The sequence below is a fragment of the Mustela erminea genome, chromosome 12, assembly GCF_009829155.1.
Source record: "Mustela erminea isolate mMusErm1 chromosome 12, mMusErm1.Pri, whole genome shotgun sequence".
Lineage (NCBI taxonomy): Eukaryota > Metazoa > Chordata > Mammalia > Carnivora > Mustelidae > Mustela > Mustela erminea.
The window spans coordinates 88,631,732-88,655,469 of record NC_045625.1 but is presented as its reverse complement, the minus strand read 5'-3'; the positions used below and the strand labels follow the sequence as shown (position 1 = coordinate 88,655,469).

The following is a 23,738-nucleotide window of genomic DNA, read 5'->3' as shown; positions in this document are numbered from 1 at the left end:
GGCAAATATCACTTCACAAAGAGAGGGAAAGCCCCAAGTGCCACCTTTTATAGAGAATCCACAGTTCAATTTTATTCTAGAGCAGAGAAAAAAAAAAGAAACTTTTGATCACACCGGAAGAAACTCCGCCATAAATTTGGAATCTACTCAAACTACACATGCTGGGAGGACATATTCTGTTCAAACAACAGAGTAGTTGCTGCACTTGTCTGCTGCTTGTCTAATATTAACAATGATAAGCAGAACGGTGCAGCTAGTAATTGGAACAATCCTTATGGCGTTACAGTGTCAGGCACAACACTTCACTTCTCTTCGCACACTGGTTCTTTGTTACCTCAGCTTCCTCTTCTTCAGTAAAGTCATTCATGATATTGAAGATCTCGTGAATCTCCTCAGAAGTTTTCCCCTTGATCATATTGGCAACAGCCTGGCACGGAATGTCATGCAAACCTTTGATGTCTGGGGAATTTGCAGCCAGAATAAGTTTTTAAAAAGTGTTTCTGGGTCAACTTTCAGGAGTTCTCGGTCCCAAACAAGGATATCATCTGTTTGCTTTCTTTGTTCTCAGCATCTTCAGGAAGAGGAGAGTCATCCCTGGGGTGGGGGCACCACTGATAGATCTTTCTAAATATTGCTGTGTTGACATGTGGTGGAGGAACTGGGTCATCATGTCCTCCACTCCCATATCTTCCAAAATGGTCTTGATAATCACATATTGTTTGGCAGTTTCAACATCAGCTTTCAAGATCTCTCCATCAGAACTCTGCAACTTAATCAAAGGCATGGTGCTCCCTCTCAAGGAGGCTGCAGGCCAGACACTAACAAGAGCGGAGCAGCCTCAACAACAAGAAGAGAAAGGTGGAGAACAAGACCACTCTGCAAATTCTCTTGGAATTGCCTTTTGCACAGCTGCCAACCATCAATTTGCCACCAACTCCCATCCATCAGAATGGCTACTATCACAAAACCCACAAAATGACAAAAAAAGTTAAGCACCAATCCCCAGAAGATAAAAAGTGTTGGGGAGGATGTGGGGACACTAGAATCCATGTACTTTTGGGGGAAATGTAAACTGGTTCAGCCACTGTGGACCATAGTAGGAGGGTTTATGGAAAACTAAAACAGTATCACCACACAATTCAGCAATTCCACTTCTGGGTATATGCCCATGATAATAAAAATCAGGGTATATAAGAGATATTTGTACACCCGTTTTGGAAATTTTTTACTTATATTCAATTCAGTTAACATGTACTGTGTTATTAGTTTCAGGGGTAGAGTTTAGTGATTCATCAGTTGCATTTAACACCCAGTGCTTGTCACAAGTGTCCTCCTTAAAGCTCGTCACCCAGTTACCCCATCCCCCCACTCACCTCCCCTTCAGCAACCCTTGGTTCTTTCCTAGAGTTAAGGGTCCCTTGTGGGACCCTCTTTCTGATTTCATCTTATTTTATTTTTCCTCCCTTTCTCTGCGACCCTCTGTTTTGTTTCTTAAATTCCAGATGGCATTTGTCTTTCAAATATGAACATCGAAATGTCTCTCTTCCCCTCTGCCCTCTCTCTCATAAATGGATAAAATCTTCCAAAAAAAAAAAAAGAGAGAGAGAGAAAAGAAAAAGAAAGAGATAATAAAATACTCACATTTTAGTGATTAGGAAACCCAGGCTCAGGAAGGTTAAATGACTTGCCTATAGGTCACATAACTAATTTGAGAAAAAGGTAGAACTACATAATCTAGGTTTCCTGACTCACAGTCCATTGCTTTGTATTTTATTTTATTTTAAAAAGATTTTTATTTATTTATTTGAGAAAGAGAGCAAGAAAGCACAAGCAGGGGGCACGGCAGAGGGAGAGGCAGAAGCAGTCTCCCCACTGAGCAGGGAGCCCAACTCAGGGCTCTATCCCAGGACCCTGGGATCATGACCCAAGCCAAAGGTAGATGCGCAACCAACTGACCCACCCAGGTGGCTCTATTACTTTTTATAATATTCTCATAGGTACAGAATTTAAAAAATCTTAAAAATTGCTATTTAATGTTTTCATATAGAGTCAGCAAGAATTATACTCACTATTTTACATAATAATTTATTGACAATGGTTCAAACAGATTCATTAACTCTATTAAGAAAAAAGTTTTAAGTACATTGAAGTAAAAAAACAAAAACAAAACAAAACAAAAAAAACTATTGAAAAGCTGTGAGCCATCCAGGGAGAATGAAAAGGACATTAACTGGATCGGTATTTATAAGCAGGACACCCTTCTGTCATGTCACTCCAATCTTTGAGCCTGATTGATTTCACAAGAAACATCAGCCCTCTGATGCAGGGGTTGACAAACTTCCTATAAAGGGGGAAATGTTAAATATTTTTGGCTTTGCGGGCCATAAATTCTCTGTTACAACTACTCAGCTTTGCTACTCATGAAAGCAGTAAGAAACAACACATAAACAGACAATGCTGTATGGAATAAAATTTAGCATTTTATTTTTGACCTCCTTCACTTTGGTCAGTGCTTCCTTTATGAGGCACATTTAAAAATCTGTCAGCAAGTGATTTCAGGCAAGTGTCTTTGTATCTGTGTGTGTGTGCGTGACACTGAACTGCGGTTTGTTTTTATTTGCTCCTACGAGCAGGTGTGAGTCAGGGGATATACCCTGTTGTTGCACATTTAGATGGTCTCAGATACTTTAATATTTAATCCCATTAAGAAATTTTCTGAGCATAGGGTCGCCTGGGTGGCTCAGTGGGTTTAGCCTCTGTCTTCATCTCAGGTCATGATCCCAGGGTCCTGGGATCGAGCCCCGCATTGGGCTCTCTGCTCAGTGGGGAGCCTGCTTCCCTTTCTTTCTCTGCCTGCTGCTCTGCCTACTTGTGCTCGCTCTCTGTCAAATAAATAAATAAAAATCCTTAAAAAAAAATTAAAAAGAAAAGAAATTTTTTGAGCATAGATTTTTATTGTGGATACAAGTGAACATATCCTTATAGCAAATCAAAAGAGGCATAAAATAGTGTGAAATACTACATCTCCTATTCACATTTTATGAACATTTATTTTGTGCAAATTTTGTACCAACTTCTTTTATACATTAATAGGTCTACACACAAGCCCAATTCAGATTCTGAAACTCTTAGAATACATTAAAATGTGCTGTGTGCCTAAACATTTGAATATGAAGGAACAGAAAAGTTCATTCTCTGATGTCTCTTTGGTTGGTTTATAACTATGCTTCTGTGCTCTCTTCAGCAGCACATATACTAATATAACTATGCTGCTTCAGTACGAAGAGCTGGATGAAAATGGTCAACACACTTACCTTAGAGCTGACAATATGTTGAGTCTAGTGTCCCTAACTCTTTAAGATAGCTTTCAGAAACACAATAATTAACCTAATGTTGATGGATGTCTGAGCTTTATACAATATCAAAATATCCTCTTCTTTATGCCTTTCCTTATATTACTTTAAGGTTTCTATTACAGTGAGTTGACCTGTCATTGCTTTGAGAATATATCTGTCTTTATCTCCAAGTTATTATCCATTTTAATCATTGTATCATAGGGAGTGATGTCAACATTGTACTTTGTACATAGGTTACTCAATTGGGTAACTTTTTAAAGTGTTTGTTCTGATTACAATGTTAATAGTGAATAATCCAGACTTTGTCAGGAATTTTATGCTCTCTCCTTGGTAACAAGTGAAACAGAAATCTTCAGAAGGAAGAGGAAAGTGTTAGCCACTTAATTCTGATTCCAGCTAAGCATGCAGGGCCAATGAATTTTCAGAGTTTGAGATAAATTGGTACAGCAATTTTAAGCATCTTTTGGGCCAAAGCTAAGCACTGTAACCAATAGTGGTGTTTTCAGGTTCTCTCTGATCAAGTATTTAATTGTTTTACTGCCATACAAAAACACCAAAACCAAACATGTAGCTTTCAAAAATACATTAGTTAGAGCAGTAATTCTGACACAATGTTTATATAAAAACGATGGTGATATTTTACCTGTAATTGAATCTTTGCATAAGTACATTCTAGATTATAAATTCCTATCTCTGAATGTATTTTCTTCGAGGTTACGTTGTATTCTGTTCTATTGTTTGTGAGGTATGTGCAAATCCAGTTGCATAGAATCATGCAATGTGTTTACAACACCGTCCGTCCCTCTGTCTGCATCTCTTTCCGATTCTTTCTGAATGCTCTGTCTCTTTTTCCATCATACGCAAATGTATGTATGTTTTTAAAATGTATGTATGTTTTTACAGTACTTTAAGTCCTATTAAGCTCAGACTGAGAGGCCTTTTGTAACTATGACTGATGCCAACACGCAGTCCATTATTTGACCTTTGTATATTAAATCATGATTTCCTTTTTATGATAATGTGGAACTGAATTAGTATAAGCTATGTAATTTCAATGAGTACATCGTTTATTCAGTACTTACTGAGAAGTCCCATGACCATGTCTTATGATAAAACCACCCCTGCCAACTTTTTTTTTTTCTTAAGATTTCTTTTATTAAAGATTTCTTTTAAAAATTGCTAAATGCTTGGGACTCCGGCTTGGCTCAGTCCGTAAAGCATTCAATTTTTTATCTTGGCTCAGGTTGTGATCTCTGGGTGGTGAGATCAACCCCCACGTTGGGCCCTGTGCTCAGCAGGGAGTTGGAGCTTGCTTGAGATTCTCTCCCTCTACTTCTGCCCCATCCCCTGTGTATGTGCTCCCTCTCTCTCTCTCTCTACAATAAATCAATAAATCTTTAGAAAAAAATTGCTAAATGCTTGGTCTTTTTCTTTTTAAGTTTTATTTACTTATCTATTTGAGAGAGATGAAGAGAGAACATGAGCCAGGGGAGACACAGAGGGACAGGTACAAGCAGACACCTGCTGAGCGATAAGCCTAGTCCCAGGACCCCAAGATCATGACCTGGGCGGAAGGCAGACACCTACCTGACTGAGCCACCCAGGCGCCCCCAGCCCACTTTAAATACTTGGAAAGTTCTATGGGACAGTGCTATGTGAGCTCTGACATGAGTGGGAATTCAGTACTTCATAAATCAGAACACAGTGGCCATTCAGCTGAAAGGTCTCACATTTATTACTGAACGAGTCTACTGGTATAGAGGCACAGTAACACAGAAAAATCGTTTCCCTGACAAAACATGTCAGTTGGCCAGGTAGGAGTGATATTTACAGTTTGATAAGCTAGGGACATGTGATCTTCATGGAGCTTAAATATGTGTGCCAGTTATGTATGTGTCTCATGATGTGCAATGCCTTACAGGGTATAACCATAGCCTGGTTCTCCAGTGCCTCCTCTTAGAGTTGTACCTGATTTTATTATCAGTTTTCATCTGAACCCACTGGGGAATGGGACTGTTCTGTTTTTGTTTCTTGGCCAGGAAACGCTTGATTCTGAAAGTCCTGTGAGACTGTGTGGCAAGGAACAGTCGACCACACACACACCAGGATGGTGGTGAAAAGGAGAAAGGAGCTAAATGCTTGGTCTTGACAGGAAGTATGAGCTAACAGAGGATGGAACAGAAAACTGGCAGCTCTTTCACTGGGTTTATCCTGAAAGGTTTTTCTGAGCAATGTCAGCTGGAGCTAGTCCTCTCTGTGGTTCTTCTGATCTCCTTTATGTTCACTCTGCTGGGAAACACCATCACTGCATGGTCCCAACTGGGCTCATGTCTTTAGACTCCTGTGTACTTTTCCCTCTCCAATCTAAGCTTTCTGGACCTGTGTTACATGACCAGCACTGTCCCGCGGCTCCTGGCTAATCTCCGGACACCAGACAAATCTATCTTGTTTGGTGGCTGTGTAGTTCAGCTATTCCTCTCTCCAGGGTTGGGAGGCACAGAATGCATTATCATAGGGATCAAGCATTTGACCTCTATGTAGCCATCCACAGGTGCCTGCACTACACAGTGATCATGCACCCCGTCTCTGTGCCCCGCTGGCTTCTGCATCGGGGTTCCTTGGTTTTGCCAACTCCTCATTGCAGACAGTGCTCATCTTCCTTGTACTACTTTGTGGGAGAAATAAACTAGATCACTTCTTTTGTGAGGTACCCTGGCTGCTCAAGATTGCCTGTGTTGACACCACTGTGTATGAGTCAGAGAAATGCTTTGTCACCGTGATCATTCTCCTTATACCTGTGGCATTAATGACATTCTCCTACAGTCAGATTGTCTTAAAAAGAAGGTCAGCTGCAGGGTAGAGGAAAGTGTTTTGGGGATGTGGTTCCCAGCTCACAGTGGTCTCCCTGTTCTATGGTATGACCATCTATGCTTACCTTCAGCCCAGCAACAACTACTCCCAGGATCGGGGCAAGTTCATTTCTCTCTCCTACACCGTCATCACCCCCATGGGGGACCCCCTCATATATATGCTGAGGAAAAGGGTGTGATGGGATCTGGGAAGAAGATTCTTTGGAGGGGCCATGACTCCAGATGACTAGATGGAGAAGAGCTTTTGATGGAAGACTTTGAATACCAGAGCCATTAGGATGCTTGTGTCTTGCACACATCACCCACAATTTCCCTTGACAACTCTCAAGGGAATTTGCTTACCTCATTTTTTAAGTGCAAGTAGGTGCTCAAAATAGAAGTTCATGGACTCATGGGGCTTCCCCAGATGGTACCTTTGTTACAGTTGATGAGTCCATATTGACCCATCATAATCCAGCATCCAGAGTGTTTCCCAGTGGTTCACTCATCATGCTGAACATTCTGTGGTTTTGGACAAGTGAATGATTACCCGGACTTACTGGTTCCCTGAAGTCTAATTGTTTAATAGATGCCTACAATTATGTGTCTAGTGAGCATCTCAAATTTCACATGGTCGACACTGCAAGCCACCACTCAAGGATGGTCCTCACAGAGGCTTCCCATTCCCTCCCACTCCATCCTTCTGGTTTCCTAGAACAACACCAAGGACATATGCCACACTTCTCTTCTTCAGAGCCCACACTGGTCAATAGAATATCTCTCTTGCTTTTGCCATCAAATACATCAGAAATCCAAGGGCTGCTTTCTACAACCTCGGAAGCTACCATGCTGATGCCGGCCACCAAGGTCTCTCTAAGTGCCATGGACTCACCCTGGTCTCCCTCCTTCCTCAAGGAACTTCTTTAAAGGGTGTAGGTCAGATAATTTCTCTTCTCTGTTCCAGCAGCCTGATGATTTTCCAAGGCTTGCTGTAAAACGTAGAGTTGTGATAATCCCCTTTGGGCCCGTGCTCCAACATAGAGGTCATCAGTCCCTCTGTTCTCCCTGGCCATGCTGCAGACACCATTTTCCCGGGGGTCTGAAGGGACATTTGCTTTCCTCTTCACTGAGTGCTCTCTGCCGAGCTATCATCAGACCTTTCTCCCTCTTCTCCAAGTCTGGCTCAGATGACCTTCCTGTGGAACCTACTTGACCACCCACCACCCCACTTTTTACATGCCCCACCCTCATATCCATGGGACATGCTGTCTCTCTCTCCTGTCATTGTTTCCTGTCTCTTGTCATCAGACCTTTTACAACATGTCCTCAGCATCTTGAACAGTGCCTGACATGTTCAGACTCTGGGGGAAATATACTTTCCAAGAAGTCAATAGGTAGGGTCAGTCAGAGAAATGAAGCCACTAGAAGACCGATATTAAGAGATCTGTTGCAGGGGCTTGGCCGGTGGGATATTGGGGACGGCTGGGAGTCAGAAATACCTAGGACGGGCTGTGAGGCAGCCGAAAGGAGCTCTCTGGCAGGAACTGACCCTCTAACTCTGCACAAGTGTCTCTTGGGTTCTCTGCCTCTGGGAACCCTGGCTAATATAACTGTTCCTTCTGCTCAACATCCTCCTTGACACTGGCTATGGTCAGTCTAATTTTAGCCATTCTTGTATGGGTGTGATGGTATCTCATTGTGCTTTTAATTTGGATTTTCCAGAAAATAATACTGTTGAGCACCCTTTCCTGTTCTTACTGGCCACCAGTAAATCTTTTGTCAAGTATTAGTTTTGACATAGACTGCCTTTCTATGATTGATGTATAGGAACTCTTTATTGATAAGTCTTTGTCAGCATGTGTATTGCAAATCTTTACATCCCATTCTGAGGCTTGCCTTTTCATTTCTTAATGGTCATGAGATAAGCAGAAATGTCACATTTTATGAAGCCCTACTGAATCCTTTCAAATGGTTAGTGCATTTTGTGTCCTACTCAAAGACTGACATTTTCTTCCAGAAAATGTAGAATTTTAAGCTATGATCCATCTCAAATTTCTAAATTCCATTTTTAATTCTAATAGTATATTTATAGACTATTTTGGATTTTCTATATACACAACCCTATTATCTGTGAATAGTCTCATTACCCTCCCCCCAATCCTATACTTTTTGTGTTTTCTAGTCTTATAACTGAGTAGATCCTCCAATACTATGTTGAGTAGAGTGGCAATGTTTGAAGATTTAAATATACGTTTCTCAGTATATGATAGAAAAAGCAGAAAAAGCACTGATAATAAATATGACCTAATTGACATATTTGGAACATTACAAAATAAGTGTAGAATATGCTCTTTTCCAATGGTCATAGAATATTTACCCAAAGAGATGATATGTTGGGCCATGAAGCAAGTCTACAAATTTTAAAAGTCTGAAATATCATAGAGATTATATTCTTAGACAACAGGGGAATTGAGCCATAGTCATAATGAAAAGAAAACTAGGAAGTCTCTCAATGTTTAAAAATTAAACCTTGGAGGGACGCCTGGGTGGCTCAGTTGGTTAAGCAGCTGCCTTCGGCTCAGGTCATGATCCCAGGGTCCTGGGATCGAGTCCCACATTGGGCTCCTTGCTCAGCAGGGATCCTGCTTCTCCCTCTGCCTCTGCCTGCCTCTCTGTCTGCCTGTGCTCGCTCGCGCTGTCTCCCTCTGTCTCTGAAAAATAAATAAAATCTTAAAAAAAAAAAAAAATTAAACCTTGGAGCACCTGGGTGGCTCAGATGGTTACTTGTCTGCCTTCTGCTCACGTCATGATCCCAGGATCCTGGGATGGAGTCCTGCAGGGGGCTTCCTGCCTGCTCGGTGGGCAGCCTTCTTCTCCCTCTGCTTCTACTTCTCCCCCTGCTGTGGTCTCTCACTCTCGCTGTCAAATAAATAAATAAATAATATCTAAAGAAACATTTAAACCTAACTTTGTTACATATCCCAAGGTTCAGAGAGGAAAATTCTCAACCTTTCCCACGTCAGGGCTCATAGACAATGGCACGCTATCTGTGAAGAGTCTGTGAAGAGTCCTCACTATCATCAACTAGACAGAAGTTAAGCCTCACATCAGAGTTCTGCCTGCCCCACACCTGGTGGTCCTCCCCGCACCAGCTGCCCTTTCCCGTGGCTCTGAGGTAAGGGGACAACATGGCCATATGGAAATGGAAGCTCCACACCCGTAGTAATGATCGTACTATTGTATTGTCCTCACCAGTCCAACAACATGATTTCTGAATGAAATATGACACAATAGCAGCTTCATGACCTTCTTTAAGCTTTGAAAATCATGTCGGGAATCATCTGTTAGAAACATGGATTCAATACGTGTTCTTTCTTCTGGAAAAGAAATCGGCCCAAATAATAATCATGGCTTCCTGAGCATTTGCTCTTGAGAACATTACACTGGCTCTTTGTGGAATTCTCTCTCTTAAACTTCTAAACTATGATGTATCTATTATTAGGCACATTAAAAAAAAGATTTTATTTATTTATTTGAGAGAGAGAGAGAGAGGGAGAGACCATAAGAGGGGAGAGGTCAGAGGGAGAAGCCAGCTCTGCCGAGCAGGGAGCCTGATGTGGGATTCAATTCTGGGGCTCCAGGATCATGACCTGAGCCGAAGGTGGCTGCTTAACGAACCGAGCCACCCAAGCATTCGAAGGCACATTTTCTAGATGGTTAGACTGGGGCTCAGAGACGATTACGAGTCATATGATTTTAAAGTGTCAGAAACCTAAGTGGTTTCTGACAAACTGACTCCAAATCCCTTGTTATTCCATACATGGTACTATTTCCCTGTTATCTCTGGTCTTCTTGATCCCGAAACATGTCAAGTATTGGAATTTTCTTATTGTGTGGCCAACTGGAATGAATTCAGCTGGACTTTTAACCTCTACCTCTGTCATGATCATTAAGATAATTATCTCATTGGAGGACCGCTGGGTAAGATACTCAACGCTCCCTAGGAATAGAGACATTCTAATATTTTTCTGATATTACAGTTACTTACTTTGAAATTGATTCAGGCTCTGGTATGTTCAGAGTATGCTGTGAGATAAGTCTGAAATAGTATTTAAAAATACTCAGCTCGGCGTCTTCTACAAAGTGAGCCAGTGCTTATAAACATTGAGAAAATATTCTCTTGTCGATGATTATTTACTTCCCAACCACCGTAGTATTTGTATGTTATGACTATGACTTACATTAATCAAAATTTGATAAGCAAAAACTTATACAGTGCATCTAGGGGGCTCTTCATGTTTAAATTAGTGTTGTGACAATGAGCTACTTTATTTTATTCTATAGTCCCAGGGAATGGGATGTCTGGCAGTTCTAAAGTTCTGAATTTGCTTATTTATTTTTTAATGATATTATTTATTTATTTGACAGAAAGAATGAGAGAGCATGAGCAGGGGGAACAGAGGGAGAAGCAGGCTCCCCACTGAGCAGGGAGCCTGATGCGGGGCTTGATCCCAGGACCCCTGGATCATGACCTGAGCTGAAGGCAGATGTTTAACAACTGAGCCACCCAGGTACCCCTAAAATTCGGACTTTAAATTATCTCTATGCTTCAGATATTTGGAGAAAGGGAGGAGCCCGGTGTCTGCATCACCTCTGTTACCTGTATTGAACTTGGAAGTCTCTGCAGGCCTCATTTTGATTTCTTGGTACTATTGTTAAAGGTGATTTTGTCTCAAGTTCCTCACTTTAGAAGTCATTATAATGATAATGGAATTTTTGTCTTTTACCTTCTGTGAGCCCTGATCCAGGCTCCCAGGGAAGCTATCCTTTAACATTTTACCAAGCTGAGAATGACTGAGCAAAACCTCAGAGCATGAGACCTATTTCTGCCCCAAACACGTACTGTACATCTGCGTCAAGAAGAAAAATATAACTAAAAAAAAAAAAAAAAAAAAGCCACTGCAAAATAAAGATAAGAAAAACAAAAGAAACTCTACTTCTCCTGTATGGTTCAAGTCATACTGAGGTGCACATACTGAAAACATAGGAAAAAGTCTATAGCTTTCTGGAATGTACTTCTTCATGAGGATGTGTAACTCTCTGTGTAAAAAAAAACAGAACAAATATATAAACCTGTCCCAAATGTTCCTTCTCCGGACACTCCCTTCTTCGTGCCTTGCTTTGGCAATTCTGCCAAGAAGCCTGTTGATAATCTTACTGAGGATCCCTTGCATTTGATGAGTTACTTTTCATTTGCTATTTTCTTTTTCTTTTTTTTTTTTTTTAGATTTTTATTTATTTATTTGACAGAGAGAGATATCCACAAGTAGGTAGAGAGTCAGGCAGAGAGAGAGAGGGAAGCAGGCTTTCCGCCGAGCGAGGAGCCTGATGCGGGGCTCGATCCCAGGACTCCGAGACCATGACCTGAGCCGAAAGCAGAGGCTTAACCCACTGAGCCAAGCAGGCGCCCCTCGTTTGCTATTTTCAAGCTTAGCTCTGTGTTTTGGCTTTCAACAGTTTGATTATAATGTGGCTCAGTGTGAAATAAAGTATATTTATTGTATATAACATCATTGTCTCTCTAGAGAATTCTAAAGAAGTGCAAAAATACTCTTAGCACTAATACACAAATTTGGCAGAGTTGCAGCATATAAATTCAATTTCCAAATATCACTTTTCTATATACCAAATTCAACAGCCAATTGGAATTTGAAATTTAAGAAAATACCATTTAATAGCACTAATAAAGGAAATATTTAGGTATATGTGTAGTAAAATATGTGCATAATCTTTATGCAGAAAACTACAAAATGCTGTTGAAAGATCTTTGATCTTTGATTAAAGATCTAATTAAATGGAGAGCGATACTGTGCTCATGAATTGAAAAACTTAACGTGTTCTGATTTGATCTATATGTTGAGCATGAAGCAAGTCAACAGCAAGGTTTTTTGTAGGCATGGACAAGCCGATTTTAAATGTATATGGAGGGGCCCCTGGGTGGCTCAGTGGGTTAAGCCTCTGCCTTCAGCTCAGGTCATGATCTCAGGGTCCTGGGATCAAGCCCCCATATTGGGCTTTCTGCTCAGCGGAGAGCCCGCTTCCCCCCCACCCGCCCCCGCCTGCCTCTCTGCTTACTTGTGCTCTCTCTCAAATAAATAAAATCTTTAAAAAAAAATTTAAAAATCTATATGGAAAGAGAAAAGAACTGGAATATCCAAAATACTTCTAAGAAAGAAATTAGAGGACTCAATATTAGCCCATTTTAAAACTGACTATAAAGGTACAGGAGTCCAGACTGGCAAAGGATAGATAAAGAGCTAGATCCGTGAGCCCAGAAATAGGCCAACTCAAATATATTCAACTGATTTCCCATAAAAGTGAAGACCAATTCAATGGAGATAAGATGGTCTTTTCAAAGAATCATGTGTAATAATTGGATGTCTGTATGCAAAAAAAAAAAAAATTTCAACGCATTCCTCATACTGGTTACAAAATTAATCTAATCAAAATCGATCATAGACTTAAATGCAAAATACATAAGTAGAAGGAAACAGGAGAAAATCTGGCATTCAGATTTAGTGATTAGTTTTCATTTATTTATTTTTATTTTTAGTGATGAGTTTTTAGTTAACAGCAAAAGCACAATCCATGGAAAAAAATTGAATTCAATTTTGTGGTCAACTAATGTCATGCATTGTATTCTTTTTCTTTTTTTTTTTTTTTTAATATTTTATTTATTTATTTGACAGAGAGAGAAATCACAAGTAGATGGAGAGGCAGGCAGAGAGAGAGAGAGAGGGAAGCAGGCTCCCTGCTGAGCAGAGAGCCCGATGCGGGACTCGATCCCAGGACCCTGAGATCATGACCTGAGCCGAAGGCAGCGGCTTAACCCACTGAGCCACCCAGGTGCCCCCTGTCTTCTTTTTCTTATGTGGAACTATCCTTGCAATCCAGGGACAAACCTCGTGTTGGTCATGGCGTATAATTCTTTTTGTGTGTTTATGTATTCTTTTTGCTAGTATTTTTTGAGGAATTTTGCATATATAATAATAAAGGAAATTAGTTTGTAGTTTACTTGTGGAGTCTTTCTGGTTTTGATATCCAAGTAATACCGGACTTAGGAAATGGGTTAGAAAATGTTTCTTCTTGTTTGGGTCACTTTGTAAAGGGTTAGTTTTATTTCTTTGTCAGACATTTGGTAGAATTTACCAGTGAAGTCGTCTGGTCCTGAGCTTTTCTTTGTAAGAAGTTTTGTCTTTGTTTTTGTTTTTTTATTACTGCCTTAGTCTCTTTTCTCTTAATAGATTCATTTAGATATTCTGTTTTCTCTTCAGTCTGCTTTGGTAGTTTGTCTCTTTCTGGAATTTTCTCTATTTCTTTTGAATTACCCAGTTTGTTGGTATACAGTTGGCTATAGTATTCCCTTAACGTTCTCTTTCTGCAACTTAGTCATGATACACCTCCCTTCATGCTTGATTTTTTATTTGAGTCTTCCTTTTTTTACAATTTAAATAATGGCCTGTCAGATTTGCTTATCTTTCAAAGAACCAGCTGTTGCTGTTGCTGATTTTATGTATTGTATTTTTTTGAAGATTATTTATTTATTTGACAGAGAGAGATCACAAGTAGGCAGAGAGGCAGGCAGAGAAAGAGGGGGAAGCAGGCTTCCCGCTGAGCAGAGAGCCTGATGCGGGGCTCGATCCCAGGACCCTGAGATCACCACCCGAGCTGAAGGCAGAGGCCCAACCCCCTGAGCCACCCAGGTGCCCCTATGATGAGGGAGCAGGAGGCTGGCTAGAGGACAAAGCAAAAGCTGGCGCCTTGCACCCCCTCTTCACCTTTCCCCTCCATAAGTGTAGCATCCCTCAGGCAGCCCTGACTGCCATGAACAATAAGCAAATAGTTAACTTGCAGAGCTCACAATCCTGCTAGACAGGAGTCTCCCTTGGCTTACAAATGTCCTAAATCTCACTAACAAAGACGATTGATAGCAGGATTGTGACACCCCACCAAAAAGTCTCCCAACTATCTTAATGTTAATGGCTGGTCTAAAGACAACATTGATCCAGCAGCAAGGGCAAGGCCTCCGGCAGGCCTGGAACATCCTGGCACCTTGTAGGCCCCCTTTAGCATATGAAAACTCCACTGAAACCTCCCTTCCCCTCACCTTCCCCCAACAGTAGGGTATATAACATGCCTACCCTCACAACCCGGGGCGGCCGCATCTCTGCCTGCCCACGGGTCCTGTCCCCGTGCTCTAATAAACCACCTTTTTGCACCAGAGACGTCTTAAGAATTCTTTCTTTAGCCGTCGGCTCCGAACCTCACCCCACCTAGGTTCAAGAACTTCATCACCTATGTATTGTATTTTTAATTCTCTATTTCATTCATTTACATTTTAAACGTTATTATTTCCTTACTTATGCTTGCTTTTAATTTAGTTACTCTTCCGTTTCAAGTTTCTTAAAATGGAACAGTATATTGATTCGAGATCTTACTTTTTTTAAATGTAGGTGTTTATACCTATATGTTTCCCACTGAGCTCTGCTTTTGCTATGTCCCAGTTTTTTGTTTGTTTGTTTGTTCGAAGTTTGTATTAAAATTCCATTTAGTTAACATATAGTGTATTATTAGTTGCAGGAGTAGGATTTCGGGAGTCGTCACTTACATATAAAAGCCCGTGCTGGTTGCAGTAAGTGTACTCCTTAACCCCCATCACCCATTTAACCCGCCCTCCACCCACCTTCCCTCCAGCAACCTTCAGTTTGTTCTCTGCAGTTAAGAGTCTGAGGACAGTTTGCCTCTCTTTTTTCTATTTCCCTATGTTCATTTGTTTTCTGTTTCAAAGCACTCCCACTAAAGCGCCATAATCCTTTATCCTTATTTCACAGTGCAATAAGATCTGTGAATTGAACTCTTTTCCATACACTCGTTTGGTGACAAAACTGACAAAAGGATGTTCATGGTCCTCATTTATCTCTTGTGGGAAGATGGGTGCATTTGATGAAGGACCGTGGCCAGCATCACTCGGTGCCTGTGATACGTGGCATCTATGGTGTACGCACCCCCCTGCGTCTCCCCTCAGCCCTCATCCTCGGATGTCAACTCGGGAAACAGGACCGTGATCCCTAAGAATGGGGCATGCCATCCCAGCTCAGGAGCTCCCTGGCAGTTCTAAAAGCACATGATGGGGTGCCTGGGTGGCTCAGTTGGTTAAATGACTGCCTTCAGCTCAGGTCATGATCCTGGAGTCCTGGGATCGAGTCCTGCATCAGGCTCCCACCTCCACAGGGAGTCTGCTTCTCCCTCTGACCTTTTCCTCTCTCATACTCTCTCTCTGTCTTTCATATAAATAAATAAAATAAAATAAAAAAATAAAAGCACATGATGGAGTCCCCTGCTGTCCAGTGAGGCTCAGCCAGTCCTAATCCCAGACCCACACCTGATGCAGGGCCAGCTCAGCGGGTCACCATCAGCCTGGGTGTCAGTCTACACTGCAGCACCCCAGTGCTTTGAATCCACATGGTAGAAGCAGTGGCTTCCCAGCTGTCATCTTGTGCTTAGCCAGCCACCTCCTCTTTTCATTCTTGTATGCTCTCCCGAGTGTGGTGACCTCCTTCTAAATACGCTGTCCCATTTCATCCTCCGAACTCCTCTCTGGGGAACTGGGACTCACGGCCAGACCAAGACCACTGAAAGTCTTGTGTAAAGCGAACCAATGATCATTTGTGTCTAGCCTGTGTCTCATGGTGCTTTAGGATGTGTGTATAAATGCATGATACACCATCACATGTGTTGCTATAGCGATATGTTGACAGCCGGTATAACTGGTGAACAGGGTCCGTTAGAGGAAATGAAGCACAGTCTTTTTGGTGGCTAGAAAAGCAAAATGTTATACAAAGGAATAAACATTTCTTCTTCACCTGCCTTGTTTCCAATTTCAGCACCAGTCTCCACGCTAAGTTTACAAGAATATGTTTTTCCTTCCTTGTCCTTTTATGAGAATCCCCAGTTGAAAAATATGAGGCAGCGATTCTTAGATTTGGGCAGACTTGGAATCTGCGATGGAAATTATAGAAGCCCTTCCTGGACTCCGGTCCCAAGTGCAGCCCTAGGTTCTGCATGTTTCCCATAAAAACTCCAGATGGGTCTGGCGCTGTGGGCTGGAGACCACAGTTCACATACCCTTGTTCCACAACATTGAGTCAAAACTGTAAATTCATTTTACATTAATTAAGAACCTGTCATTGAAAAGCATATGTCATTCCATAAATGTTGACAAAGATCTGTAGATATTCCTTAGTCTGGTCCTTTTACCTTCCAGCACTAAAATAAAACTATCAATCTATTTATTTATTTCCCAGAAACAGTTGAAAAATTAAAACAAGACTAAGAACAAACAACCACTATCACCACCACCACCATCACCACCACCACCACCACCACCACCAAAAAGATCCGCCAGCAGACTCCTGCCCCACTTTCATGATGAATGGAGTGGCCTCAACATCTGCTTTCACACTCAGTGGCTTCAGTGGTTCCATGAGCATGTCTGGCTTTCAGTACAGAGGAGCTCACTGGCAGAATCCACAGGATGGATGCAAAGCCAGCAAAACCATGAAGTGTTACTTAAAGACAATGTTGCAAAATGGGACGCCCTCTTGCCCTGGGCTTACTCAAGTATCCCAGCAATTCTATCCTAATCCCTGTGCTACTGCGCGTGTGGTAGGTGTTGATCAGATAGTCAGTAATGCACGAAGAACTCAAATATTGCTCCTAAGAAATTCATTTTATGCACACATTTGTCAACAGGTATTACGGAAATATCAGATCCACTCAGAATCCAGTCACAAATCCTTTCTGGGGAAAAGACTAAAACCATTCTTGCTTTCCACTCCTTATGAAATGTTAAAAAATAGCTCTGTGCCTTAATAAAATGTTGTGAAAACACAAACAACCTCCTATCTTTGAGAGGAAGATGCTCCAATATTGAGTGTTTTGTATGTTATAGTCTTTCCCTCTATGTGACAGAAACATAGCCCATTCTTTAAAAAAAAAAAAAAAAATCTGCATGATACCACTGTCTTCCAATTTGTATAATTCATGGAAGAACCATGTTGCGCTCTGGGGGCACAGGGAACGGGGGGCAGTAGTACAGGAAAGAATGGAGAAAGAGGCAGCTGCCTAATGTAGCACTTCTAGCTCTTGACCTGCTTCAAACCTGCAGAATGTATACAGCGTTCATTACCCCCAGCAGATCCTATCACCGCTTGAGCCAATGACACTTGTACTGGTTTCTACTGCTGTCCTAACAAGTTACCATAAACTTAGTGGCCTAAAAGAACATGTTTGTTATTTCACAGTCCTATGGGTTAGTATTCCAACAAGGATCTCACTGGGTGAAAATCAGGGTGTCTCCAGGGTCGCTTTCCCTTCTGGAGGTTCTAGGGGACAATCTGTTCCTTCGCCTTTTCCAGCCCTTAGAATCCCCCTGCCTCCGTCATTCTTTGGCTCATGGCCCCTTCCTCCATCTTCAGCATTAGCAAAAACAGGCTGCTAATGCTCACAGGGCAACATTCTGACCTCTTTTTTTTTCCCCCTGGTGTTTCCACTCTTAAAGCCCTCATGTAATGACATGGGGCAACCTGGACTGTCCAGGATAACCTCCCCAATCTAAGGTCCTTAACCTAACTAAGCACATCTGCAGAGCACATCTGCAAAGCCCCCTTTGCTATGTGATGCAACAGATGCACAGGTTCTAGGGACTGGAATGGGGCCCTTCCTGGCAGGGGAGGGCCTTGTTCTGCTGACCACCACACCATTGACTCAGGGACCAACTAATAAATATTGAAACTAAAAACGCATCTTTTCTGATTTTGCCAGTTTAGTTAAATTAAGATACTACCCCAGAGCACAGTCTAGAACAGCAAATGAAGACAAATCCAAATTAGGACCCCAGAAGTGTCCCACTGATGACCATAAAATTGCACAAGTACGGGTGTCGTTACAGGAGTTGGGTTTTCCAGATGTGGCTTTTTTCCCCCTGCAAAGGCAGACTGATTGTAGAAATCTCGTCCGGGGCCAAGAGAGCAGCAGTGGAGGGAGGGAAGGCGGTGGCGGAGTCCGTGTGCCTGGAACCCCACTCACCTCTGGCTACGCACCCGCGCTGGATCAAGGCCGGCGGATGGAGTGGTTTCCTTCGGACCTGCCCTTGCCCGAACGCCGGGATCCTTGTGCGCCGCCCCCAGGAGGCCACGAGGGGACGTGGCGGCCCTTCCTGGGAGCTCGCCTGGGACTCGCGGGCGCTAAGATGTACCTTGAGCTGGGATCCTGCCGGGCGCGCGTGTCAGCCTGAGCGTGCAGAGGTTCCTGACTGGTGGTCACGCATCCCCCGGGCTGGCCCGGGCGGGGGGGGGGGGGCGGGGCGCGGGCCTGGAGGGTTGGCTGGGGAGGCTGAGCTCCTCGGGGAAATCCATCTTCCTCGGTCTTTTCCAAACCAGGCTCTGACCGGGGCAGATGGATCCGCGCTTCCCCGCTGGAGGAAAGGCTTCCTTGGTCGTCCTCGCAGACCCGACGGCCTCTCCTGCGTTGGCCGGTGCGTGTGTGCGCGCGTGTGCAGGAGTGCGCGCGTGTGCAGGAGTGCGCGCGTGTGCAGGAGTGCGCGCGTGTGCAGGCGCGCGCGTGTGCAGGAGTGCGCGTGTGTGCAGGCGCGCGCGCGTGTGCAGGAGTGCGCGCGTGTGCAGGAGTGCGCGCGTGTGCAGGAGCGCGCGCGTGTGCAGGAGCGCGCGCGTGTGCAGGAGTGCGCGCGTGTGCAGGCGCGCGCGCGTGTGCAGGAGTGCGCGCGTGTGCAGGAGTGCGCGCGTGTGCAGGCGCGCGCGTGTGTGCAGGCGCGCGCGCGCAGGCCGGGGCGCGGGCAGGAGTTGCGGGGAGAGGGACGAGTGGTGACAAGAAGAGTCTGGGGAGGAGAAGACCGAGGAGGCTGGAGAGGCGGCAAGAGGAGGCCCGAGCCGGACTACCGCGGTGGGAAGGCAGCTGGGGGTAAGGAGCCGGGGGAAGCGTCCCACTTATGAGGATGCAGTTCTTCGTGCTGGGCTCATTCCTTTCTTTGGGGACTTGTCTCTCCCGGTGCGGTGTTTTCAGGTGCCTGAAACTTGACTGCCCCACTGGAGGCTGTGGGTGCTCGTCTTCAGTGGTGCCTTCCCTGGCAGTGGGTAACAGGCCCGCTGGGAGTGCAGAGACGTCCTCCTCAGTGCTTCTGGGACGCTTAGGGAAGGGTCCGGCCAGAGGAGCCCTTTGGGCGTTTCCTTTGGAGCGGCGCAGGGAGGTGTCTGGGAGTCTGCCCTGCCTCCAGGTCTTGGGTTGCAGTCCATCCCTTAGGCAAAGCTTCTGTCTCTTGCTCACTCCCCAGAGAACAGAAGTCAGTCTGAGCACAGGTGTTCCCCAGGGACACCCTATAAAACCCCAGAGAAAGTGGGGACTTCCCACCAGGCACCTTTGAAGTCATCTTAATCCTTCCTTTGGAGGACCTTGGACAGAACAGAATGATCAAGTCTTTAAAGACTGTTTTTAGGAGCAGCTGGGTGGCTCAGTGGCTCTTGATTTCGGCTGGGTCACACACTCTCTAATTATAGAGAGAAATAAAATATTTTTAAAAGGTGGGGGAGGGGGCGGGCACCTGGGGGGCTCAGTTGGCTAAGTGACTGCCTTCCGCTCCCATCATGATCCCAGAATCCTGGGATCGAGCCCCACAGGGGTCTCCCTGGTCAGCCGGGAGCCTGCTTCTCCCTCTCCCACTCCCCCTGCTCATGCTCTCTCTCTCAAATAATAAAGTCTTTAAAAGGAGGAGGAGGAGAATGTCTTTTACAGAGGCATATCATCTGGCAAAAGTCCTGTTTCCACCACAGACCTCACAGCTCTTGGGCGGTGGGGTCCTGGGGCTTCTTGCAATCCGAGACGGAGTCAAGCAAAATTGCCCTTGGAGCTGGCCCTGTGCTTTTTAAATACAAGCTCAAGGGTTTTCTTCCTTCAAGGTTGCCCCCTGGCTGGGCTGTAGTCTCCATTCTGTAATAGAGAATCTATTCTACTCAGAATCTCGAGTGACATTTTCCAAACTTGATTTAAAATCGGGGATGCCACACCAATACATAGTAACAGGAACTGGGTCTGCCTTCCTGCCTGCTGCAAGAAAACAGCACAAACAAAACCAGACAAAATACATGAAATGCGGATTTTCAAGATACGGGGCATCGGGCCAAAGAGGATGTAATGCCCAGAGGATGGGAAACAAACAGGTAAGCCCTGTACCTGCTCCCACTGACTGCCTGAGAGAGTTTCCGAGTAAGGCACAGGGAGGGGCAACTGATGGGGAGCCCAGGGGACCTCAAGTGGAGGACCCTGAGCTGAGTCCAGGGAGGCCAAGGTAGGAGAGGCTGCAGGACAGAGGACTGGGAAGGAGGGAGTTGCAGGAAGTCCATGAGGATCACCTGTCTGGCACCCCTGCAGCGTGAGCACAGTACTGATCAGTGCCTCTGTGTGGGACAGAGTACCCAAGGTGAGGCGTTAGTTATTTGAAAGGCTTAGAGGGAACACTGCCTGGCATTCACACAGGGCTGGGAATGGTGCTTATTCCCAACAGATAGACTGGAGAAAAAAAAAAACAAAATTCACAGGGAGGAGATTGAGTATTCCCTCGGGGTTGGGGAACTCGTTAGCCCTGGACTGAGCAATGCTCTGGGCCACTTTGCAGATCCTGAGAGCAAGACCGGAAATGAGCAAACTGTTTCCAGGTAGATGTATCTCCAAGCAAAGCTCAAAATTTATAGGAACATGAAAACATTTAGCAGCCAAAAAGACAAAATTCAGAATGTTTAGCATTCCATCAAAGATTTCGAGGTATGCAGAGAGGCAGGGCAATGGCCCTTTAATGAGGAGACCAGTCAATCATTTGAAAATGACCCTGGAAATGCATTGAAAATGGCATGGACATTAGCATCACCAGAGAAGGACATGAAAACATTTATTACAACGGTAGTCCCCACGTTCAAGACGTTAAGTAGACAAACGGAAAATAAACGACCCAATCTAACTTGAAGAGATGCCAATGTAAATAAAACTGTTTTCTTAATTTCCTTTTCAGATTGTTCATTGCTACTGTTGAGGAACAACTGATTTTTGTCTATCTCCTGCCCTGCAACTTTACAGAACTAGTTTATTGACTCTGTTAGTTTTTGTGTGTGGATTGTTAGGGATTTTTCTGCATGTAGGAGCATGTCATCCCCAAAGAAAGATAATGTCATTACTTCTCTTCCACACTATTTTTTTTTTAAAGATTTTATTTATTTATTTGACAGAGAGATCACAAGTAGGTAGAGAGGCAGGCAGAGAGAGAGGAAGGGAAGCAGGCTCCCTGCTGAGCAGAGAGCCCGATGCGGGACTCGATCCCAGGACCCTGAGATCATGACCTGAGCCGAAGGCAGCGGCTTAACCCACTGAGCCACCCAGGCGCCCTCTTCCACACTATTTTTGCTGACCTTCAGTTTTGAGAAACATTTGGGCCAGGTGTAAAAGCCTATATAGCCCACCACAGGGCGCCCCCTGGACTCTGCAGGTCAGAGATGAGTGACGACAGACAGGAGGTTCCCTATTTTGAGTCACTTCTACCCAAGGGTCTTGGATCAGCATGGGCAACCTCAGCTAGAGAAACAGGTCTGGGGAGCCCTTACTCTTTGCAAGTCCATCTCCAATTGGAAGGACCACAGTGACCCCTGGACTTCCCTACAGGGGTGGCTCACGGCCCGGGAGCTGCCAAGATGCCAGAGGTCAGAAAAAGACAAATCCCGAAACACCTAGCTCGAAGACCCTGTGTAGACACAGGAGGAGGTTGACGGAGCTACAGGCGCTCTTGTCCAGTGGGATCACAAGCCTCAGGCAGCTGCAGGCCTTGGGGTCTTCAGGGTTAGATTCTGGAGGCCTCTGAAGGGGACTTTTCTGGGGCATGAGCCCCCTCACCCTCCTGCTCACTGCTCTGCTCCGGGGTCAGAAAGGGGAAGCTGTGGAGTCCAAAATGTCGAACCACAGGCTCTTAACACAGGAGTCCATTCTCTGTTATGATTCAGATTAGGACCCAAGCTGCAAGCTTCCACCAACACACCGATCCAGCCATGAGCATTGCTCTCCCGACCAACCTTAGGTGCTCTGGTGGGGTCTAAGCGTTTGAGGTTAGTAGCCATGCAGAGCTGAAGCAGCCCTTCCTCCCTCTCTCCTCTCTGTCCCCTTCTCTCTTTACTCCAGGTTGCCCAACCTCACCTTCTTTCTTCTACTCAGCCTTGTCCATGAACAACTCTCCTTGCACAAGCATGCCCAGACTGAGGTCACCCCACTGCCCTGAGGTTGGGGGAAAGTTCAGTATCTTGCCAGGAGGTGCCCTCTGGATGTTTCTAGAACGTTTACCTGGTTCTAAACAGCTGCCATTATAAAGGTTTTTAACAACCACTTAGAACAACTTCTCATGCCCCCCCCCATTCTGGGGTTCTTCTAGGACTGAAGACAGGAGTCCACAGTCAAGTCTTGCCCCCCTCACCCCACTGCAGACCTCCAGAAGAATGCATCCTTCACAAAGTGGGTGGGTGACTCCTCGGTGCCAGGTCCTGCTGTGGCTGTATCGTGAGGAAGCCCCGGGTTCCTGCCCCATGGAGCCTCCACTGAAGGCTCAAGGGTCGCATGGTGGGGACAGAGCTGGTGACCCTCCTACTGCCCTCCCACACCCCCTGGTTTTGGGTCATTTGCAGTGAATAAAACAGGTGAAGCCAAATAAGAATGGGAAATGTGACTTCAATCGAGAGACCGTGGCTTTCCCGGCATCACAGAGCAGGTGGGAGGGCCTCGGGGCCCACTTCTCCTGCATCATGTGACCCAGCTCACCCTGCTGGGTGTGGAGAGCCCAGCCCCATACCTCCCAAATCACCTCGAGGCAGTCAGTCAGTCCTAGCAGACTGGCACCCTAGCAGATCCTGGCTTCTCCAAAACCCAGGCTCCCCATGTCTGTTCTGGGGGCGTCACCAGCCAGCAGCCCTGCCCCGCCCTGGCTATGCATTCCAGTGTCAGCCAGCTCTGCCTTCGGGGGAGGGGGGAACAGGTGCATATCTGCAAGCTAGCGCTTGTCATTAGGCACCCTCCTTGTCCTCTGAGAGCCATGACCGGCTTCTGAAGACCCTGGCTGTGCTCAAGGTCTCTGGGGTGGGCTTGGATAAAACTTCTATACATGAAAAATCTCCATTTTGAGAAAAGCTCTATTTCCCTTTTTGAAACATGTAGCTGAGTAGCTCGGACTGGGCAGAAAGACCTTTAAACTGGGCCGGGAGGGGCCGCTGTTTTCCAAGGAGCTGCTCTTTAAAATTCAGCAGGATGACTGACAACGGGACCATAAATGTGCCAGTTTGAACAGGAACGTAGCCTCAGAAAACTACTCGGAGTGTGGCCACCCAGCGCCCTGAGCCTGTCGGGGGCCAGTGGTCAAGCTGGAGCTCCACGGAGG

General features: G+C 44.8%; 2 pseudogenes; one reads left to right on the top strand and one right to left on the bottom strand.

Moving 5' to 3' along the window:
• Positions 1–280: 280 nt before the first annotated feature.
• LOC116570025 lies at positions 281–784 on the bottom strand (annotated as a pseudogene).
• Positions 785–5,528: 4,744 nt separating this feature from the next.
• LOC116570263 lies at positions 5,529–6,452 on the top strand (annotated as a pseudogene).
• Positions 6,453–23,738: the final 17,286 nt, after the last annotated feature.